General features: G+C 36.8%; 1 protein-coding gene and 1 pseudogene across 3 annotated transcripts in view; one reads left to right on the plus strand and one right to left on the minus strand.

The window, feature by feature from the left end:
- The window catches only part of ACACA (acetyl-CoA carboxylase alpha), a 371,031-nt gene that overhangs the window by 33,362 nt on the left and 321,512 nt on the right, over positions 1–16,157 (plus strand). The window lies entirely within an intron of this gene.
- On the minus strand, positions 4,371–4,796 carry LOC119513180 (annotated as a pseudogene).

The following is a 16,157-nucleotide window of genomic DNA, read 5'->3' on the forward strand; positions in this document are numbered from 1 at the left end:
CTTATTCTTTATACTTTCCAGTATTTTCCAAAAATTTTTATAATGAGAATGTACTTTATTTTTTTTTTATTTTTTTTTTTTAATCATCATTTTATTGAGATATATTCACATACCACGCAGTCATACAAAACAAATTGTACTTTCGATTGTTTACAGTACCATTACATAGTTGTACATTCATCACCTAAATCAATCCCTGACACCTTCATTAGCACACACACAAAAATAACAAGAATAATAATTAGAGTGAAAAAGAGCAATTGAAGTAAAAAAGAACACTGGGTACCTTTGTCTGTTTGTTTCCTTCCCCTACTTTTCTACACATCCATCCATAAACTAGACAAAGTGGTGTTTGGTCCTTATGGCTTTCCCAATCCCATTGTCACCCCTCATAAGCTACATTTTTATACAACTGTCTTCGAGATTCATGGGTTCTGGGTTGTAGTTTGATAGTTTCAGGTATCCACCACCAGCTACCCCAATTCTTTAGAACCTAAAAAGGGTTGTCTAAAGTGTGCATAAGAGTGCCCACCAGAGTGACCTCTCGGCTCCTTTTGGAATCTCTCTGCCACTGAAGCTTATTTCATTTCCTTTCACATCCCCCTTTTGGTCAAGAAGATGTTCTCCGTCCCACGGTGCCAGGTCTACATTCCTCCCTGGGAGTCATATTCCACGTTGCCAGGGAGATTCACTTCCCTGGGTGTCTGATCCCACGTAGGGGGGAGGGCAGTGATTTCACCTTTCAAGTTGGCTTAGCCAGAGAGAGAGGGCCACATCTGAGCAACAAAGAGGCACTCAGGAGGAGACTCTTAGGCACAAATACAGGGAGGCCTAGCCTCTCCTTTGCAGCAACCGTCTTCCCAAGGGTAAAACTTATGGTAGAGGGCTCAACCCATCAAACCACCAGTCCCCTATGTCTGTGGTCATGTTAGCAACCATGGAGGTGGGGTAGGCGAATACCCCTGCAGAGAATGTACTTTAATAATCAGAAAAATGAAGTGTGGTAGCTTAATGAGAAAGAATTTGCAATAGAAACATTGCTGACTAGGCATTTCTCAGAGGACTAATGTCATTTCCTTAGGAATAGTATTTTATGTGGTGTCTACAACTTAATGTATAATGATGACAGAGGGAGGATTGTGCTCTGCTATGAAGTTCACATTCAAAAGTCCCCAAGAGCGTTCTCCCAGGGTCCTTCTGTCATTTCTCCCATCTCGTAATTTTCAAAGCTCTCCATTGGTAAGGGAATATGGGATTCAAAATCGTTAACTGATTAGGGAGTTAGAAATCCTCCAGGGAACTTTACTTTGTCAGGGGAAACAAATTGTTCCCAAACCAAAATAATTTTGATTCCATCAGTGACTTTCTAAAAGGAAAGTCAATGTAAATGTTATCCAAATTATATTCTTGCAGAAGAATTAAAGAGTGTAGACTTTGCCACATGTTTCATTTCCTGGAAACTTCATGTTTCTGCATTAAGGAACATACTTAATGTGGATGAGGCTGGGAGGAGTGGGGATGAATGTAGGCATTAGTCCTGATTACCTGATTAGACCCAGGGCTTCTGATACAATTCTTTTGATAATCCTCTCTAGCAGTCCTGAAAAGGGACAGACGCCCCACCTCCCCTTCATGGATTGTCAAACTGAGCCACAAATGGCAGGATAAACTTGAGGTGATGTGAATAAGTTGCAGAGTGCAAACAATATTCTCATTTATGCAAATACTGGCCTCAGGGTTCTGTTCTCTCAATCTAATATATTTTCAAAGTATGCACTATGGAACATTAGGGTACCTAGAGGATCTTCAGGTCTTCCTTGAAAATCATCATCTGTGCTTTATGTCTATTTTATCTCTTTGAGGCTCAGCCGGAATATTAAATCAGGTTTAGGACATGATATTTTCTCCTATTGATACACTTTTGAGAATCACTTTTCTTAGACATTACCTGAAGTGAAAGAAAGAAGAATAAGATTTATGTGTGATTTTCATCAGAGAACTAAGAAAATGGGATTATTTAGAAACAGGCCCATTTCACCAAAAAGAAATGGAATAGTTTCAGACTCTTAAGAAAAGAAGCAGGATGACACCTGTCTTATCCTACCTACAATTCCATTTTTCACCTACATTTAAACACTGCTATGAGATCAGCTGTTTCCACTTTCCCACCAAGTTATTACTTAAGCAGATCAGGCGACTCATTGCTATGCTGCTGTGAGGAAGATTATCATCATAATCATTTTGCTCTGGAATCCTTGCTTAAAATGTATGTAGCTCACTATTATCGTAGAGCATGATCTGACCTAGACTTCACCTGGGTCCCATTTGTTCCAAAACCTCTAGGAATGACTTATAAGGACAACTTTTGGAATACTTAGGGTCAAGTGCCCTTCACCAATACAGAAATAGCTACATGTAAAGGCATAAGCTAAACATAAAACCCTATGAATGTCAACCTGGGAAAGCAAGAACACCACCCTAAGCTAATTAGGAGCCAGTGAAAATGAATTTGTCTGTGAGGATAACAAAGGAATTGGTGAATTCCTTTGTGCCACAGCTGCTGTGCCCAGTTCCTTGGAGGCTGTGTATGAGAGTTTTGTCAAAGAAAGCAGTAAGGTCTGTTTAAAGTGCTTGGAGGGAAGCATTTTTTGTCTTCATTTGATGGATTGGAAAAATATCGATTTTATGGATGTAAAAAGTAAATCACAAAGGATTGTGGCTAAGTCTGTGGACGTAGCATGAGGGTAACTTTTGGCTGCTAAGCCCAAGCTCCCCCTTTCATTGATTTGGCATTACTATTTGATTTTCTTTTAAATTATTTATTTTTAGTTCTGGTAAAAGATACATAACATAAAAACCATTTTAACCATTTTAAGTGGGCACTTCTTTGATATTTAGTTCATTAGCAATACTGTGTAACTTTCACCAGTATCTCTTTCCAGAATGTTTTCATCATCGTAAACTCATACTCATTTAGCTGTAACTCCCTATCCCTCCTTCCCCCCACCCCTATTAACCAGTATTTTGTTTTCTATCTCTATGAATTTGCTTATTCTAAGTATTTCATATAGGAGAAATCATAAAATACAAGTCCTTCTACGTCTGGCTTATTTCATTCAATATAATGCCTAGAAGGTTCATCTGTGCTTTAGCATTTGCCAACACTTCACTTATTTTTATGGCTGAATTATATTCCATTGTATGTATATACCACAAATTGTTTATCCATTATATGGATGAGTGTTCCTGTGTTTCCACATTCTCTCCAACACTTGTAGTTTTCCAGTTTTTTAGTAGTAGTCATTCTGGTAAGTATGAAATGGTATCTCACTGTGGTTTTTGGTTTGTCTTCCCTATTGGCCAATGATGCTGAGCATCTTTTCATGTACTTTTTGGCCATTTGTATATCTTCTTTTTTCAAGGCTTTGGCCCATTTTTAAGTTGGTTTGTCTGTTTTCTGATGTTGAGTAGGATTCCTTTCTATATTCTGAATATTAGACCCTTATTGGATATATGGTTTCCAAGTATTTTCTTACTTTATATATAATATCTTTTTTTTTCCCTCAGGAATTTCTTTTTGTGATGGTTTCTAAAATCTATCTTCCTAATTTGAAGGGCAAATTTACACAAAAGAGAAAAATAAACAGCTTAGCTACGCAACATTTACAGCCTCTTTTAACAGGGTATAGCCATTAAGCTAAAATTCAGCCATCTACATACAACCTCATTTCCCACCTAAAAGAAAATGGGAATAGAATGTATTTTATTTTAAATGGCACACAGAGGCAAAGTGCCAAGAATTAAAGTATAACCTTAAAGTTTTAATTTCACACTTTGAATATAAAAAAGCAATAATTTCTAAAATCATGAAAACGTAATGAAATAACCACAAGGAAAAAAAGGACATTTAAGTTATTTCATTATTTCTTAATATTATATAGTGAAAACAGATGATGTACTTATAATTTCAGTCTTCAGATGACCTATTTCATAAGATCATTAATCATTTAAAATAGTGCAAAATGTTCACAAAGAACATTAAACTTAAATTTCATAGTTGTTTATAAAACAGTACATGAAAGAATGATCTATGTAAGGAAATAGTCTCATCAAAAAAGACAGTAAATTATGAATATAAAATATACCACAATGTTAAAACCCTCATAGCACTCTATAGAAAAATCAATAAAGATAACTTAATCTTTCTGGAAGAATGCATTTAGCATTAAAGAAATTTAAAGTGTGAACTTTATATATGAATTCAAAAAGGAATACATTTAAACATTGCATTGACACATAGTCACCCTCTATTTTATGGAAAACAACAAAAGTAAAGTAGTTTTTGAATATATATACTTCAAAATCAAAAATTAATTTTTACTTTTCCCTTTACTGGTAACTTTTGATGCATTTTTAGGTTTTGGTTCCCAGAGGGCATTTTTTACAAATGTTGAAGCTGCACCTCTGTCCAGCTTGCCAGCCTTTTTCTTGTGTGTTATTTCTTTGACTCTGTTCATGTATACTCTGATTCTTTCTAATTCCTGCTTTACTGGATTTTCCTTAGGATTAACTCCTTGAGTTGCCAAATAAACCCAAAACATTGAATTTAATGTGTATGCAGAAACTAAATCCACTTTTGCTTATTCAAGTGGGTCCAACTTCTGCAACAACTCATTTCTGGAAATAGACATCATGGTCTTGAGCATCTCATCCACAGCACCAGTGGAATTCTCAAATGTTGATAAATACTCATGAATTTCTACTGGATAATCTTCATTTATTTCTTCACCTGCCATGATGACCAACTTCAGTGAAGAACACCGATGGCGTCCAGAAAACTTCTGTTACTGGGAAGGCACAGGCATGTGGCTGGAGTCTGCTCCCGGGTTCTGGTTTCAAAATGGGTTTCTCCCAAGATGTTTCTCTGTAGGCGTCTGGGGGTGTTCTCTAAGTTTCTCCCAGGCAAACTCTGGACTAGCAAAAGTCTACTTTCAGTGGCCAGCTCCAAAATGTCTCTCTAAGCTGCCTATATATATTATCTTTTTCCTTTCATGATGAAGTTCTTGGATGCACAAGTTTTGAGGTCTCATTTATCTATTTTTTTCTTCTGTTTCTTGTGTTTTGGATGTAAAATCTAAGAAACCATTGCCTAACACAAGGTACTAAAGATGCTTCCCTATGTACTTTTCTAGAAATTTTATAGTTCTGGTTTTTATATTTAGGTCTTTGATCCATTGAAAGTTGATTTTTATATATGGTGTGAGGTAGGAGTCCACTTTCATTCTTTGCAAATGCAGATCCAGTTTTCCCAGCACCATTTGTGGAAGAGACTATTCTTTCCCAGCTCAATTGGCCATCAGTGTGAGGTTTGATTTCTGAATTCTCAGTTCAATTCCATTGTTCTTTATGTCTGTCCTTGTGCCAGTACCATGCTGTTTTGATTACTGTGGCTTTGTAATAAGTTTTAAGATTGGGAAGTGTGAGTCCTCAAACTTTGTTCTCTTTCAGCATGCCTTTGGCTATTTAGGGCCCCTTAACTTTCCATGTAAATTTGATGCTTAGCTTTTCCATTTCTGCAAAGAGGGTTGCTGGAATATTGATTGGGATTGCGTGGAGTCTGTAAATCACTTTGGGTAAAATTGACATCTTAATAATATTTAGTGCTCCAATCCAAGAACATGGAATTTCCTTCCATTTATTTAAGTCTTCTTTGATTTCTTTCAGCCATGTTTTGTAATTTTCTGTGTACAACTCCTTTACATCCTTGGTTAGATTTATTCCTAGATATTTTGTTCTTTCAATTGCTATTGTAAATGGAATTTTTTCTTGATTTCTTCTTCAGATTGTTGACTACTGTTGTATAGAAACATTACTGAATTTTATGTGTAGATCTTGTACCCCACCACATTGCTGAATTCATTTATAAGCTCTAGAAGCTTTGTTGAGTATTTTTAGGATTTTTTTTATATATATGATTATGTCATCTGCAAACAGTGAAAGTTTTATGTCTTACTTTCTGATATGGATGCCTTTTTATTTCTTTTTCTTTCTTAATTGCTTTGGCTAGAATTTTCAATACAATGTTGAATATCAATGGCAACAGTGGGCATCCTTGTGTTGTTCCTGATCTTAGAAGTATAGCTTTCAGTCTTTTGCCATTAATTATGATGTTAGCTATGGGTTTTTCATTTCTGCCCTTTATCATGTTGAGGAAGTTTCCTTCTATTCCTAGTTTTCTCAGTGTTTTTATCAAGAAGCAGTGCTGGATTTTGTCAAATGCCTTTTCTTTGTCAATTGAGACAATCATATGTTCTCTTTGTTCATTCTGTTAATATGATGTATTATATTAATTGATTGTCTCATGTTGAATCATCTGGGATAAATCCCTCTGGATCATGGTGTATAATACTTTTCATATGCTATTGAATTCAGTTTGCATTATTTTCTTGAGAATTTTTGTATCTATGTTCATAAGGGACATTAGTCTGTAATTTTATTTTCTTATGGTATATTTATCCTGCTTTAGTATTAAGGTGATATCGGCTTCATAGAATGAGTTAGGTAGTGTTCACTCCTCTTCAATTTTTTGGAAGAGTTTGGTTAATTTTTTGGAAGAGTGTTAATTCTTCTTGGAATGTTTGGTAAAACTCACACGTGAAACCATCTTTTCCTAGGCTTTTCTTTATTGGGAGGTTTTTAATTACTGCTTCAATCCCTGCTTGTTTTAGGTCTGTTGAGATTTTCTATTTCTTCTTGTGTCAGATTGGGTAATTTGTATGTCTAAAGGAATTTGTCCATTTCATCCTGGTTTTCCAATTTGTTGGCATATAGTTGTTGCTAGTACCCACTTATAATACTTTTTATTTCTGTAAGGTTGGTAGTAATTTTCTCACTTTCAGTTCTCATTTTAGTTGTGTCCTCTTTCTATATTTTTTTGTAAGTCTGCTAAAAGTTTTTCAATTTTATTGATCTTTTCAGTAAACCAACTTTTGATTTTATTGTTTCTCTGTATTGTTTTCTATTCTCTGTTTCATTTATCCCTGCTCTACTTTTTACTATTTCCTCGTTTCTACTAACTTTGGGTTTAGATTGCTCTTCTTGTTCTAGTTCTTAGGAGTGAGGTTAGGTTATTACTTGGGATCTTTCTTCTCTTTTTATGTAAGCATTTAGAGCTATAACTTTCCCTCTCAGCACTGCCTTTGTAGCATTTTCATTCATCTCAGTGAATTCTTTTTGTGATTTCTTCTTTGACACATTGGTTGTTTCATAATATGTTGTTCAGTTTCCACATATCTGCAAATTTTCCAGGTTTCCTTCGGTTATCGATTTCTAAATTTATTCCTTTGTATGATTTCAATATTTTTAAATTTATTAGGATTTGATTTGTGGCCTAACATGGTCTAACCCAGAAAAGGTTCATGAGCACTTGAGAAGAATATATATTCTGCTGTTTAGGGGTGAAGTGCTCTCTCTATATATATCTCCATTAGGTCTAACTGGTTAATAGTGTTGTTCAAGTCCTCTATCTCCTTAATGACCTTTGGTTAAATGTTTATCAATTATTGAAGGTGGTATAGTGAAGTCTCTAACTATTAAGTAGAACTATCTATTTCTCCCTTCCAATCTTGTCAATTTTTACTTCATATATTTTGGGGCTCTGTTGTAAGGTGCATATATGTTTACAGTCATAATGTCTTTTTGCTTTTATCAATATATAACATCCTTCTTTGCCTCTTATAATCTTTTTTATTTAAATTCTGTTTTGTCTGATAATAATATAGCCACTTTACTCTCTTTTGACTACTGTTTGCATGGAATTTCTTTTTTTCACCTTTTACTTTCAACTTTTGTGTCTTTGTACCTAAATTGAAGCTCCTGTAGACAGCATTTAGATGGATAATGTTTTTTTTTACCCATCTCCCAATACCTGCCTCTTAATAGGGGAGTTTAATCCATTGACATTTAAGATAATAACTGAGAAGAAAAGATTTACTTCTGCCATTCAGCCATTAATTTTCTGTATGTCTTGTATGTTGGCTTTTTTTCCTCAAATACTGCATTACTGCCTTTTTGTTTTGTATTTAGCACCTATTGGTGAGGTTACTTTAGTTAAGATGTGGCTCAAGTCAATCAGGATGGCTCTTTCTTTAATTCATAATTAATTTTATTATAGAATTAAGCTGTATTCTCTTTTTAAATGTATATTTTCATGTTAATTTTAATAAATAGCATGATTCTATGAATTTTGATAATAGGTAATCCTTTGGGATTTATGTTGTTGTGTATAAAACTATTCTACAGCCTTTAGAATACAAGTAGTCCATCCAGAGTAGGCATAAGAAATGAGGTATAACACTCTTAAACCCTGGGCTCTATTTATCTTTAATCTAATATATTTCAAAGTCTTTAATTTCCCACCCATACAACTCCAGTCCATATATGTGTATACCCAATCCCAATACTTAGGCTTGTTTTTTTTAATAATTCAATTTTATTGAGATATATTCACATACCCTGCAGTCATACAAAGCATACAATCAATTGTTCACAGTACCACCATATAGCTGTGTGTCCATCACCAAAATAAATTTTTGAACATTTTCATTACCACACACAAAAAAGTAATAAGAATAAAAATTAAAGTGAAAAAGAACAATTAAAGTGAAAAAGAACACTGAGGTTTTTTTTGTTTGTTTGGTTGGGTTTCTTTTGTTCTTTTTTTTTTTTTTTTTGGCCCCCATTTTTCTACTCATCCATCCATACACAGGACAAAGGGGAGTGTGATCCACATGGCTTTCCCAATCACATTGTCACCCCTCATAAGCTACATTTTTATACAATCGTCTTCAAGATTCAAGGGTTCTGGGTTGTAGTTTGATAGTTTCAGGTATTTACTGCTAGCTATTCCAGTTCACTAGAAACTAAAAAGGGTTGTCTATATTGTGCATAAGAGTGCCCACCAGAGTGACCTCTTGGCTCCTTTTGGAATCTCTCAGCCACTGAAGCTTATTTCATTTCACATCCCCCTTTTGGTCGAGAAGATGTTCTCCATCCCACAATGCTGGGTCCAGATTCCTCCCCGGGAGTCATATTCCACATTGCCAGGGGTATTTACACCCCTGGGTGTCAGATCCCATGTAGGGAGGAGGGCAGTGATTTCATCTGCCAAGTTGGCTTAGCTAGAGAGAGAGGGCCACATCTGAGCAACAAAGAGGCATTCAGGAGGAGACACTTAGTCACAATTATAAGCAGGCCTAGCTTCTCCTTTGCAGTAACAGTCTTCCCAAGGGCAAGTTCTGTGATTGAGGGCTCAGCCCATCAAACCACCAGTCCCCACTGTCTGTGAGCACATCAGCAACCATCGAGGTGGGGAAGCCCAAAACTGTTGCATTCTCCCCCAGCAATGTTCACCTTAGTGGTAGCATATAATATTTCTCTTTTCTGCCTGGCTTATTTCGCTCAGCATTATGTCTTCAAGGTTCATCCAAGTTGTTATATGTTTCACAACATCGTTCCTTCTTACTGCTGCATAGTATTCCATTGTGTGTATATACCAAATTTCATTTATCCACTCATCTGTTGAAGGATATCTGGGTTGTTTCCATCTCTTGGCAATTGTGAATAATGCTGCTGTGAACATTGGTGTGCAGATATCTGTTCATGTTACTGCTTTGAGATCTTCCAGGTATCTACCAAGAAGTACAATTGCTGGATCGAAGGATAACTCTATATCTAGTTTTCTAAGGAACTGCCAGACTGTCTTCCAGAGGGGCTGAACCATTATACAGTCCCACCAACAATGAATAAGTGTTCCAATTTCTCGACATCCTCTCCAGCATTTGTAGTTTCCTGTTTGTTTAATGGCAGTCATTTAATTGGTGTGAGATGGTATCTCATCTTAATTTGCATCTCTCTAATCGCTAGTGAAGCTGAAAATTTTTTGTGTCTCTTGGCCATTTGTATTTCCCATTCAGAGAACTGTCTCTTCATATTTTTTGCCCATTTTATAATCGGGCTGTCTGTACTATTGTCATTGAGTTGTAGGATTACTTTGTATATGCAAGATATCAGTCTTTTGTCAGATACATGGTTTCCAAAAATTTTTCCCCATTGAGTTGGCTGCCTCTTCACCTTTTTGACAAATTCCTTTGAGGTACAGAAACTTCTAAGCTTGAGGAGTTCCCATTTATCTATTTTTTTCTTGTTGCTTGTGCTTTGGGTGTAAAGTCTAGGAAGTGACCTCCTAATACAAGGTCTTGAAGATATCTCCCTACATTATCTTCTAGGAATTTTATGGTACTGTCTTTTATATTGAGGTCTTTGATCCACTTTGAGTTAATTTTTGCATAGGGTGTGAGGTAGGGGTCCTCTTTCATTCTTTTGGATATGGATATCCAACTCTCCCAGCCTCATTTGTTGAAAGGATTGTTATGTCCCAGTTCAGTGGCTTTGGGGGCCTTATCAAAGATCAGTCAGCCATAGATCTGAGGGTCTGTCTCCAAAATCTCAATTCGATTCCATTGATCAATATCTATCTTTGTGCCAGTACCATGCTGTTTTGACTACTGTGGCTTTATAGTAAGCTTCAAAGTCAGGGAGTTTAAATCCTCCCACTTTGTTTTTCTTTTTTAGAGTATTGTTAGCATTTCAAGACATCTTCCCTTTCCAAATAAATTTGATAACTAGCTTTTCCAAGTCTGGAAAGTAGGTTGTTGGAATTTTGATTGGGATTGCATTGAATCTATAGATGAGTTTGGGTAGAATTGACATCTTAATGACATTTAGCCTTCCTATCCATGAACATAGAATATTTTTCCATCTTTTAAGGTCCCCTTCTATTTCTTTTAATAGAGTTATGTAGTTTTCTTTGTATAGGTCTTTTACATCTTTGATTAAGTTTATTCCTAGGTACTTGATTTTTTTAGTTGCTATTGAAAACGGTATCTTTTTCTTGAATGTCTCTTCAGTTTGTTCATTTCTAGCATATAGAAACATTACTGACTTATGTGCATTAATCTTGTATCCTGCTACTTTGCTAAATTTGTCTATTAGCTCCAGTAGCTGTATCATCAATTTCTCGGGGTTTTCCAGATATAAGATCATATCATCTTCAAATAATGACAGTTTTACTTCTTCCTTTCCAATTTGGATGCCTTTTATTTCTTTGTCTTGCTCGATTGCCCTGGCTGGCAGTTCTAGCACAATGTTGAATAACAGTGGTGACAGCAGGCATCCTTGTCTTGTTCCTGATCTTAGAGGGAAGGCTTTCAGTCTCTCACCATTGAGTACTATGCTGGCTGTGTGTTTTTCCTATATGCTCTTTATCATATTGAGGAAGTTTCCTTCAATTCCTACCTTTTGAAGTGTTTTTATCAAAAAACGATGTTTGGATTTTGTTGAATGCTTTCCTGGCTTCTATTGAGATGATCATTTGATTTTTCTCTTTTGATTTGTTAATGTGTTGTATTACATTGATTTTCTTATGTTGAACCATCTTTGCATGCCTGGAATGAACCCCACTTGGTCATGGTGTATGATTTTTCTAATGTGTCTTTGGATTCGATTTGCAAGTATTTCGTTGAGAATTTTTGCATCTATATTCACTAGGGAGATTGGCCTGTAGTTTTCCTTTTTTGTGGCATCTTTGCCTGGTTATGGTATTAGATTGATGTTAGCATCATAAAATGTGTTAGGTAGTGTTCCATTTTCTTCAATATTTTGAAAGAGTTTAAGTAATATTGGTGTCAGTTCTTTTTGGAAAGTTTGGTAGAAATCCCCCGTAAGGCCATCTGGCCCTGGGCATTTATTGGAGGGAAGATTTTTGATGACTGATTGTATCTCTTTGCTTGTGATGGGTTTGTTGAGGTCTTCTGTTTCTTCTCTGGTCAGTCTAGGTTTTTCATGTTTCCAGGAAATTCTTCATTTCCTCTATGTAATCCAGTTTGTTGGCATACAGTTGTTCATAGTATCCTCTTATAATTTTTTAAATTTCTTCGGGATCAGCAGTAATGTCACCTTTCTCATTCATTATTTTGTTTATATGGGTCTTCTCTCTTCTTGATTTTGTCAGTCTAGCTAGGGGCTTGTCAATCTTGTTGATCTTCTCAAAGTACCAACTCTTGGTGTTATTTATTCTCTCTATTGTTTTTTTGTTCTCTATGTCATTTATTTCTGCTTTAATCCTTGTTATTTCTTTTCTTCTACTTGGTTTAGGATTAGTTTGCTGTTCATTTTCTAGCTTCTTCGGTTGCTCTATTAGTTCTGTGATTTTAGCTCTTTCTTCCTTTTTGATGTATGCATTTAGTGTTATGAACTTCCCCCTCAGTAACAATTTTGCTACATCCCATAGGTTTTGATATGTTGTGTTCTCATTTTCATTCATTTCTATATATTTAGCAGTTTCTCTTGCTATTTCTTCTTTAACCCACTGATTGTTTAGGAGTGTGTTGTTTAAGCTCCAGGTATTTGTGAATTTTCTAAGTCTCTGATGGTTATTGACGTCTAATTGTATTCCATTGTGGTCAGAGAACGTGCTTTGAATAATTTCAATTTTTTTAAATTTATTGAGGCTTGTTTTATGTCCTAGCATATGGTCTATTCTGGAGAAAGTTCCATGAGCACTAGAGAAGAATGTGTATCTTGGTGATTTGGCATGTAATGTTCTATATATGTCTGTTAAATCAGATTCATTTTTCAGATTGTTTAGGTTTTGAATTTCCTTAATGGTCTTCTGTCTGGTTGATCTATCTATAGGAGAGGGTGATGTGTTGAAGTCTCCGACAATTATTGTGGAAACATCCATTGCTTCCTTTAGTTTTGCCAGTGTTTGTCTCTTGTATTTTGTGGCAGCATGATTGGGTGCATAAACATTTATGATTGTTATGTTTTCTTGTTGAATTGCCCCTTTAATTAGTATGTAGTGACCTTCTTTGTCTCTCATAACATCCTTGCATTTAAAGTCTATTTTATCTGAGATTAATATTGCTACTCCTGCTTTCTTTTGGCTGTAGCTTGCATGAAATATTTTTTTCCATCCTTTCACTTTCAAATTCTTTGTGTCCCTATGTCTAAGGTGAGTCTCTTGTATGCAACATGTTGGTTGTTCATATTTCTGACCCATTCTGCCAATCTATATCTTTTAATTGGGGAGTTTAATCCATTTACATTCAGCATTATTTCTGTGAAGGCATTTCTTGAATCCTAGCCATCCTATCCTTTGGTTTATGTGTGTCAGGTACATTTTTTCCCTCTCTCTCTTATTGTATTTTAATGAACCAATATTGAACCTCTTTAGTACTGAACCTTTCTCCATCTCTCTCTCTCCTTTCTTTGTTTCTCTGTTGGTTGGGCTCCCTTTAGTATCTGAAGTAGGGCAGGTCTTTTATTAGCAAAATCGCTCAGCATTTGTGAAAAATTTAAGCTCTCCCTCAAATTTGAAGGAGAGCTTTGCTGGATAAAGAATTCTTGGTTGGCAATTTTTCTCTCTCAGAATTTTATATATGCTGTGCCACTGCCTTCTCACCTCCATGCTGGCTGCTGAGTAGTGACTACTTAGTCTTACGTTGTTTCCTTTGTATGTGGTGAATTGCTTTTCTCTTGCTGCTTTCAAACTTGCTCCTTCTCTTCAGTATTTGACAGTCTGATCAGAACATTTCTTGGAGTGGGTTCATTTGGATTTATTCTATTTGGAGTTCGCTGGGCATTTATGATTTGTTTATTTATGTTGTGTGGAAGGTTTAGGAATTTTTCCCCAACAATTTCTTTGAATACTCTTTCTAGACCTTTACCCTTCTCTTCCCCTTCTGGGACACCGATGAGTCTTATATTTGGACATTTTGTTTTATCTAGCATATCCCTGAGGTCCGTTTTGATTTTTTTTTTATTTTTTCCCCATTCTTTCTTTTGTTCTTTCATTTTCCATTTTGTTGTCTTTCAGGTCACTGATTTGTTGTTCATCTTCCTCTACTCTTGTACTACGAGTATCCAGAATCTTTTTAATTTGGTCAACAGTTTCTTTTATTTCCGTAAGATCATCTATTTTTTTTTATTTACTCTTGCAATTTCTTCTTTATGCTCTTCTAGGGTCTTTTTCATGTCCTTTATATCCTGTGCCATGCTCTTGTTGTTTGTCTTTAGTTCTTTGATTAATTGCTCCAAGTACTGTGTCTCCTCTGATCTTTTGATTTGGGTGTTTGGGTTTGGGTTATCCATATTGCCTTTTTTTTTCTTATGCTTTAAAATTTTCTGTTGCTTTTGGCCTCTTGGCATTTGCTTAACTTCACAGGGTTCTTTTAGGATATGTAGGCTAATTCAAAGACTAATCTCTAATTTGTCAGATCTACAGCTTGGTAGTATACACTTTCTCTAACTAACCAGCAGGTGGCATCCGCGAGCCACCTATTCCCCTCAAGCCAGTTCTCCCCAACTTTGTGATCTCTGTGTGTGGGGGTCTGAGTCTTATGGTGGTCCAATTGGTGCACCAAGTTTGGGTGTGTTGTTGGTGCTGTCTGCCCTGAATGTGGGGCGTGTGTCTGAGCAGTTAGGGAGGGAGGGCAGCTTTAATAATCAAACCTCCCAGGTGTTCCTGGAGATTTAAGGCTGTTGCAAGAGTCTAAACCTTCAGTTCAGTCTCAGCACAGATTTGTCTCTGCCACTGACCCACAAGTCCTTGGTATTGGCATATGGTCCCTGGGATTTCCAAGTGGGTCCCTCTTCCAAGCCATGCCCTCCTGAAGCCTCTGCTGAGGAAAGGCTGTGCTACATCACAAGTGTGCACCATCCCCCAAGGGAAGTTCTGGGCCACTGGGCCGTGTAGGGGCATTCCCAGCCTGCTGAAAGGATGGCTGTATGGGGTGTGTTAATTTCCCCCTTTTCACACAACTCCGCCTTCCTAGCTCTGGGACAATTAGCTGTGGGTGCGCGAAAGGCTATTGTCCACACCTGATGTTGTGGTGTGTGCGCGTGATGCTGGAAACACTTCCTGTCAACACTGTGTTTTTTTTGGCGTGGCTCTGGGCTGTGGCCCCAGCGCCCAGCAGGAGCATTCCCAGCCTGCCAGGAAGATGGCTGTAAGGAGTGTGGTTTCTTTCCCCTTTTGTCTAACTTCTGCCTTCCACACTCCGAGACAATTAGCAGCAGGTCTGTGAAAGGCTATTGTCCACGCCAGATGTTGAGGCGTACCCACAGCCTGTTCCTGCCGCACTTCACTGTGCGGTTCTTGCTGCCATATCCACAGCTGCTTTTGGGTTTTTTAAAAAAGAATTAGTCTGACTCCAAATGTCCCACACTGCAGCGTGGCTGCCGGATCTTCAGCAGGCTTACTCACTCATTTCAGAATGCAGACTCCCAGTTTCACCAAGTGCACAATCCGTGTGGATTCAGCAGACCTTGTTCAGCTGGTGCATTGCTGGAACTGGTGTTGTGGGTCACTTTCTGGCTTTTATCTAGTATTTTTCACAGAGGTGTTTTTTTTTTGCCCTGTCTCTCCTAACCGCCATCTTCCGGAAGTGCTTGTAAGTTTTTCAAAGTGTACAATTAGTTGTTCACAGTATTATCATATAGTTGTGTATTCATCACCACAATCAACTTTTTGAACATTTTCATTACTCCAAAAAATAAAAATAATAAAAATAAAAATAAGAGAAATATCTCATACTCCCCCCACATTAATCATTTACTTTTTGTCTCCCTTTTTCCAACTCATCTGTCCATACACTGCATAAAGGGAGTGTGAGCCACAAGGTTTTCACAATCACACAGTCACACCATATAAGCTATATAGTTATACAGTCATCTTCAAGAATCAAGGATACTGGATTGCAGTTCAATAGGATGGGTCTTAATCTGTTAATCTAATTACTGGAATCTTTTATAAGCAGAATGAAATTCAGGTTGTTAGAGAGAAAGCCATGGGAGGCAAGAAGCTAAAAGTCAGTGGAACCAGAAGAGAAGGGAGCAGCCAGGAGAAGCCGCCATGTGCATTGCCATGTGACAGAGGAGCCCAGGACCAAGGATCATGGCAGCCAATCTCAGAACACCAGTCTTCGGGAAGAGAGCATCACCTTGTTGATGACTCAATTTGGACTTTTCCTACCCTCAGAGCTATGAGTCAATAAAGTCCCGTTGTTTAAGCCAGTCCATTGAATGGTATTTGCTTT

The sequence above is a fragment of the Choloepus didactylus genome, chromosome 18, assembly GCF_015220235.1.
Source record: "Choloepus didactylus isolate mChoDid1 chromosome 18, mChoDid1.pri, whole genome shotgun sequence".
NCBI classification, from domain to species: Eukaryota; Metazoa; Chordata; class Mammalia; order Pilosa; family Megalonychidae; genus Choloepus; species Choloepus didactylus.